Here is a 7,512-nt window from a genome sequence, read left to right as displayed (position 1 = left end):
TCTTGAAGTGGCAACGCTTCAATTAAAAGTTGAAGTTATTTAAATATTATTTCAAGTTAAACTAGAATGTGTTCAGGTAGAACTGGAATCGTTCCTACGTTTTGATGAAATTTGTAAGCAGAGTTTAGATCTGCATCAAGCTTTCCCGATTGAAATTCTGAAAGCTTTGCAAGAATGAAGATAACTTTTAAAAAATAATTCCAATTTGCTAACGTCCTGCAAAGTGGGAAGATTTCCAGATCTACCTCAACAAATTTCTTTATAGTTGACACATTTTTCTTCACAATTTGTAGAGAATCAAGAAATGGTAAGATATATGACAACCGTTTTAGATAGTGTGTTCCATAAATAAATTCCCTCATCTGGAATTATCAAACAAATCTTTAAAATGGTTTTGAAACGCTTCCAAACCATAATTCCCAAAGTAATACAAAAAAAACAAGACTGATGTAGAATAAGATTTTAAGAAGAAGCTGACAGCTGCTGATGGATATATTTTCCTTAAAACTCTGGGAACTGTAAAGCAACGAAAAAGGGTGAAATCTTCATACCGGATCGTGCACATACTGAGGTTGGCAGTTTGCCGGATGAACTTGAGAATATGTCGGTTCTGTCAACATCGCAAATTGCTGCCCTCCTAGGACCACCACATTTGGTATGCAATCGCGTGCATTGTAATATTGCCCTTTCGATGATGCTTTGAGGTGCGGTGGTAAACAAATATTAGCCATATCGCCAATGTACAGGTTGGCAGCCCGGAACCCGCCTGCTGTGTCGCTGCTGCAACAGGAAGGATTGGAGGAGTGTAAAGTCAAACAGCTGAAGCAAAAATGCTATATCGAATGATGGGCTGCTGACGAAGTAGATCTCTCCCGGCGAGAGGTTTGCATGGGATCGAGAGATCGAAAGGATTTAATGTTGATTTTACGTAAAGTCGCACTGGCGTGAGCAGGGGGAGGAGGGGGGGGGGGAAGGTTGGAGGCATGAGCGCACACGGACACGTGGAGTCGTGTCACGCGTCCTCTCCTCCGACCCTAAACGAAATGCAAAGAGAAAAGAGTTGAATAATTTCGCTGTTCATCGACGTTCGGGTTGGTTCGGTAATGGCAGCAAAAACAGCACTTAAGCCCGATGGTGGCGGCTAGAGGTGAGCACACAGTGTGCCTGAGTGGACAGAAAGGGTACAGTTTGCACGACGGAATGGATACCGAATGGATACCAATCCACCCCGTATGCCCGTTAACCGACTAATAAAGACATTTAACGAGCAGTGGGCACTCGCCCGCTACTCTCTCCCGGCTCAGCATACCAACAGGATAAAAGTATTTTTTGCCAGCTTGTTCCGTAATACGACGGACGGGTGCTAATTCCGCACCTTACAGGTCAAATTGCGCTTGAACTTGTTGATATGAGATGAAGAAATGAAACTGAAAATTTATAATGCATTATTTGAGCTTGATTGCATAAGTAAATTCCCTTTTCAATATGTGTAAAACCACATATTTGTGTGAAATTGCCATCTAAACAATTCCTTTTTTCTGTAATAAAAATATGAAAAAGTAATTTAAAAAAATTTAAAAAAATTACCCAAAAGCTTACCCGCCTGAGTGTCTCTTTCCGTTTGATAATTGACTAACGATTTCACTTCATCTTTTGTTGCACGATTGTGTTTTTTGGCGTTCTTGAAAGTGATGGAAATTCGAGCAAATCGTGAAATCGCGCCACCGGTTCCCATTAGCCGAAGGAGAGGTAAAAAATAAAATAAAAACAACAATCGGTTTAATGGTCAGCCATGGGTTTGTGTGGGGATCAGATGCGGCAAGAAGCAGCAACAAGAGCCAGCCGAAACCCGAACGCCATTCAGCAAATGGTGGAAATATTGGCAGGAAAAGCTGACAAGGGCCCGCTGAATGCGCGGGAATAAACATTTAATTGCATTGTTTTCACCCTTCTACTGTGCTGCCTCTAACGTGCTGTGCCGCAAAGATGCAGGATGTTTGTATGGATGAAAGTATGGACGGTATGGATGAGGGAGTTGTACCGATCGAGGTTCTTCATCGACGTGGGGTGAAATCCGGTGGCTGAGCGAAACTAAAGTCGAATAAAAATAAGATGGAGAAATATTACGCTGGTCGGAGGAGTGCCGATAAACGAGCAAATTACGTGTCCACTTAGGCACCCAATTACCAGCGATAGGGTTGTAACGAGGAGGTCTGCGGACCGGGCGTTCGGTTAAGCCATCCATTACACTCACGTTTACGTGACGCTCCATACCGGACCAGATTGATAATCTACTCATTATCGTATTAATGACGTTAGACAACTGTACGTGCATGCATGGTACATGGTCACGTCAGACACGCAGTCTGTAAAATTGAGTTTGATACATTTGATATTTCAATCAGCAACTGTAGTTACAAGCGTTTTATGTTCAATCAAATTTAGGGCAAACGTTTGCCTGTAATTTGTAGAATAATTCAAGCTGAACCAATTTGACTTGGTATGCTTTTAATTTTTTTTGTTGGAAAATGTATATAAATTCTTCAATAATTTATTTCATTGAAATTATTTCCGAAGAGCAAGTCTTTTCAATCTTTGGTACATAATAAAATAGTTTTAATTCACATCCTTCAAAATTCCTTGGAAAATAATCGAAATTTTCAATAAAAGAGCCAAATTTTACGGATCTACAGAAGTCGTCTAAATCCGCCGTTTTCCGATAGTCAAAAAGAAAAATTAACTTCCAACCAGTGTGGGAAACGTCTTTTCGGGGGCACAAAAAGCAACTCCTTTTATGCATAAATTACATACCCTTACGAGTAACTCCATCATTTCATCCATTAAACATGCCCGATGCTCTGGGCGACAATTGGATTCGTTTAGCCAGAGGCGTGAGTGTCTACACACAAAAGGGTCACCACTCTTCGATTACGCTGCCACGTCCATCTACCGGATGGACCTCACGTTTTGCGGTAAACTGTTACGGGGAAGAGAGGCAGTAAAAAGCAAGCGAAAAGTACACAGGAAAAAAAGTCCCAAAAAGGATGAACTAAATTTCGTGTCGTCGAGGCGGAGATAACCGGACGGTCGAACCGGAGATGAAATTCACAAACTACAAGCATCATTTTCACCATCACTCTGCAACACTCTTGGTGGTTGTTCGTACCATCCAGCTGGATACTGGGAGCATTTAGTAGCAAAAAAAATAGAAGAAGATTTTTCCTGTCACTTCTAAACGTATCTTCCTCTCCGTCCACGCTCCTTTTAACGGTGAGAGTGTTAGCCCAATACAAAGCACCGAAAGGACCTTCTGCATCATATGAGAAAACGGTGAACAAAAACCGTACAATCCCGTACCGGGATGGCGAGTAGAGCGAGCACCAACAACAAAATCAATAAACTTAAATTTTCTGCAAATTTCCAAATTGGACATATTGATATTACATATTTATTGGTGTCGCTTCATTTTGTTGGTGGTTTTTGTACTGCACACAGTCAAACAGAATGCTGTAACGCGCTTGTGTTTGTATTCGGATCCTGTTCAGTGCGACCGAGTGCCAATTACTGGTGGCCAGAATTTACAACGGAGATTTTTTTTCCAACGTGAAGTGTTGTACATAGCGAGCTTGAGGGAAGGATATGGAAGAGTCTGTGCAGGAATCGATTCCCGATGCTCTCGTCCTTTCAGAAACGGGTGATGCGCAGAATCGCAACTATCACAGGCCGTCGGGAAAAAGTGAGTGTTTGCATTGCTAACACACGGGAAAACGCGCAGACGCCACGCATCGGTGTTTGGTGGTTGTGCATCCACCCCCCCGGGGTTTTTGAGGGGGACAAGCACAAGTGGTGAGCAGCCATTTTTTCCATTTTCATCCCTTCTTTTTTTTGCTCTAAACATTATTTACATTGACTCCCACTTATGCTACGTTTATCAGTGGTGTTGGTAGTAGATGCTACCGGAGTATATGGATGTGTTGGTTACGACCGTTTTATGTAAAACTCAACATTTACTGCACCAGGGTATATGTTTATGTAAAGACTCGCACACACACGTAAAACATGAACAAGTTATCTTCCTGCAGACCAAGCAGCAGCAGCAGCAATCACAGAAGACACGCTCGAAACGTTTAGCGTCGGTGGTTACAATTTCTCAGACATGGCTTGTTGAAATATTATGCAAATTAAGTAATTAAAGTGCTCCCTCTACTCCATGCTGCCCAATCGCTGAACTCGGTCGGTCGGTTGGTTGCACTGGTTATTTGTTCCGTTTGTTCCGTGCACCGTGGAAAACGAAAATGCCGCCGGGGAGCGTGTTTTGGGGGGTTGGGATCGGTTACGAGCGTCGTGACTTGAAGGACATTTATAATTGGAGTCATTTACTGGAAAACAAATTAATTATATATACTTTTTTTTGACTGTTGTTTCTGCTAAAATGTGACCATTGTGGGACAAGGAGCAAATGGTGCAAAATGGTATAATGAACGGGATCGGGACATTTTGTTCGTGGTGGAAATTTACCCGAAAAAGTAATGATGAGCCGGGGATGGTTTTAAGGGATGCATTAACAAAAGGAATTCAATTGGATTTTTAATTAATTTTCCAAAATAAATGTTAATTTTCTAGTGCTTTGGTTTTTTGAAATGGAAATGTGTTGGAAATTATAAAAATTTAAATTTCTGAGATATGTAATTTTTAGGATGTACATTTAGATAATATTAAATAAGTACTTTGTTGAAATAAAGCTTATAAAAAAGCTCTTATATCCTTCTATATTATATCCTAGAAAGATTTATTTTCAAACACAAACTGTGTAATAAAAATCCTCTCAACGGTCGTCTGAAAATCGTTTCCTTTCTGGGTCATTTTTTACGCCTTCTAAAGCCAATCATTACTTCATGCCTAGCGCCCATTTAGCAGAATTATAGATCTTGAAAGCTTCGTCTGTTCATTTCATTTGCCGTTCTACAACGAGAACACGCCCGGCAGGAATTCGTTCGGAGCAAGCCGGCTTTAATTGCTGCTAAAACGAGTTTTATGACTTTCTTATTTATCAATATTTTGATGTCTTAATTAGTTGTTTCATTTCGTCGGCTGTCGGCTGGTTACACGGCTGGAAATGGGAATGATCTCGTTCAGTGGCCGGTATTGCGTGAGTAGCCTTTGGGGTGGGGAGCTTTTGCAATCGAGGATATACATAAAATATCCGACTCCTTTCGTGACGGTTCGGGCTGGAGGATTAAGCTAATTATGATACAGTTTACGATTGTGAGTGGTTCTTTCTCTTTTTTTTTGTTTTTTCCTGTTCTTTTTTTGAAGTTTTGTTTGAGAATTATAAAATTCCTAAAAAATTGATGTTTTTATCAATTCTAGTTTTTGTGAATTGTATAGAATAAATACTTCAAAGTTTACAGAATAAAAAATGATAATAATATATTCATAGCTTTTCTTCTAAAACAACTGATGCTTCGTCAAGCAATTATTGACGTCAAACTGTAAGGAAATACGTTCATTTGGTGCAAATTAATCGACATCTGACTGTCTCTTTATTCTACCGTACTAACACCCCCAAAAAGGATTCGTACCTTCGCGTCTAAGTGTGTGTTTGTGCACAACGTTTCATCCATCCCCAATATCAATTGCGTTTTCCTTGCTTGTCTTACATCACCCTACTTGCCGAGATGCTTATGCGGGCAAAATCGGACGCAAAAATTGGATGCGATGATTCGTGAAAGGTCCGGCTGGTTGGTGCGAAAGTGATAAACTTACGCAGAAAAATATGATTGTTCGTTTAGGCTCATTTCCGTCCGAACGGTTGGAAAGATAAAACCCATTTTCCATCCTGCTACCAGGTATATGCTTCTTTATGCTGCCATCGAATAGATGATCTCGAGTTACTTGCCTGGCGTCTTGAAGAGCCATCGTTTTCGGTATGATTTCCGCCTTCTTTTGGCTCAGTTTATATTAACCATTCGCCCCCTTAGCAAAAGAACTGAACGTATAAACGAAACGAGGATGAGTTTGTGGTCGTGCAAAGGGACGGCTTTGCCACATGGGGGGACAGGGAAAGCAACCCCCGAATAATTTCCCTCTTAAACTTATTATGTCAGCATGGCAGATAATGCTATTCATTGCTCATCCCTCAGTCATCCCATTGCTGTCCTCATCTTTCCCCCTTTCCCTCCCTCTCCGGAAGCTGTCAGAAATATTATGTACCGTTTTCTTCGCGCACAACACAAAGAGGCCAAATTTTGCACATGAAATTGGGCGACGGCAGAATCGACTTTTGCCGCACGATTGGCAGTGTACGGCTGGAAGTAGTAAGAGACAACGGTTGGGCAAAAGTTTTATTGTTATTTAAGATGGCAATAATGGTAGAGCATACCACAGCATCCTGCCTGTCCTTCGTGCGAACCGCATCTTGATTGTGTGGGTGTGTGTGTGTGTGTTTAATGTAGGGTTAGAAAGTCAAGTGAATGGGAGGGTGTTAAAGAAAGCGAGCAACTGTTTGTGTTTGTCCAGTGTGGGTTTGTGAGGTTTCGGATCAACCATTGTACAAACACAAACATAAAACAGTTACAATATTTTTCTGTATGAAATAGTCTTTTCTATTGCTTAGATTGACTGACTGTATGTTATAATCATAAATGATTATCACACACAAGGTAGGGTGTCTACATTTCAAGAAAACTGCTACAAATGACGATTTTATCTAAAACAGATTACACTGACATCAAACTTTCGTTTTAATCGATAAAATTTCTCTCAACCATTACATTTCTATTAAAAGCATATTGCAAGCATAAGTATTATGAAAAAAAAAATCAATCGTAATAATCATATTGCAAGCATAAGTATTATGAAAAAAATCAATGCGAAAGGATGGACACAAAAACACAGCGCATAATAACAAGGTAAATAACAGTAGTAAATAGAACCAAACTTTACCTTTTTTTGTTGATATATTAGCCACGATAAAGATGAAATATAATTTCCTTTTTGTATTTTTTACGTTTTGTAATTAGTTCTGTATTGTTTGTGGATTGAGAATTGGTCCATAAAGTTTTCCATTTCAAGCGAAAACAAAAAGATTAAGTGGTGTAGATGTATTTTCAAACCACCGTGCTGAAGTGCACAATACGTAACAAAAGTATGGCAGCTGTGTAAATTGTGGAAAAACAGCAAATAGGCAACAAATAAAGAAATATGATAAAAAACAAAATTATCTTTTCTAACACTTATTTGAAGGTTGGTATGTTGTTACCGTAAAAAAGCAAAACTAATAAACAACTTGTTGTTTATTAAATTAAATGAAATTGTGGCAACTCTTGAAGCATTTTTTTCTTATTTACATTTATTACATTGATTGTTTTATATTAAATCAATCAATAATAATGTAAATATGTTTCTTAATTATTAAAGATGTTTTGCTCAACTTGAAATCAAATAATCGCAAGAGGATAAAATTGGCACCGATTGTAGATTTACGAACAATGAAGCAAACATTTTATTTCA

This window comes from Anopheles funestus, chromosome 2RL (assembly GCF_943734845.2).
Source record: "Anopheles funestus chromosome 2RL, idAnoFuneDA-416_04, whole genome shotgun sequence".
In the NCBI taxonomy this organism is placed as follows: Eukaryota; Metazoa; Arthropoda; class Insecta; order Diptera; family Culicidae; genus Anopheles; species Anopheles funestus.
Note: the sequence above shows the minus strand (reverse complement) of the source record.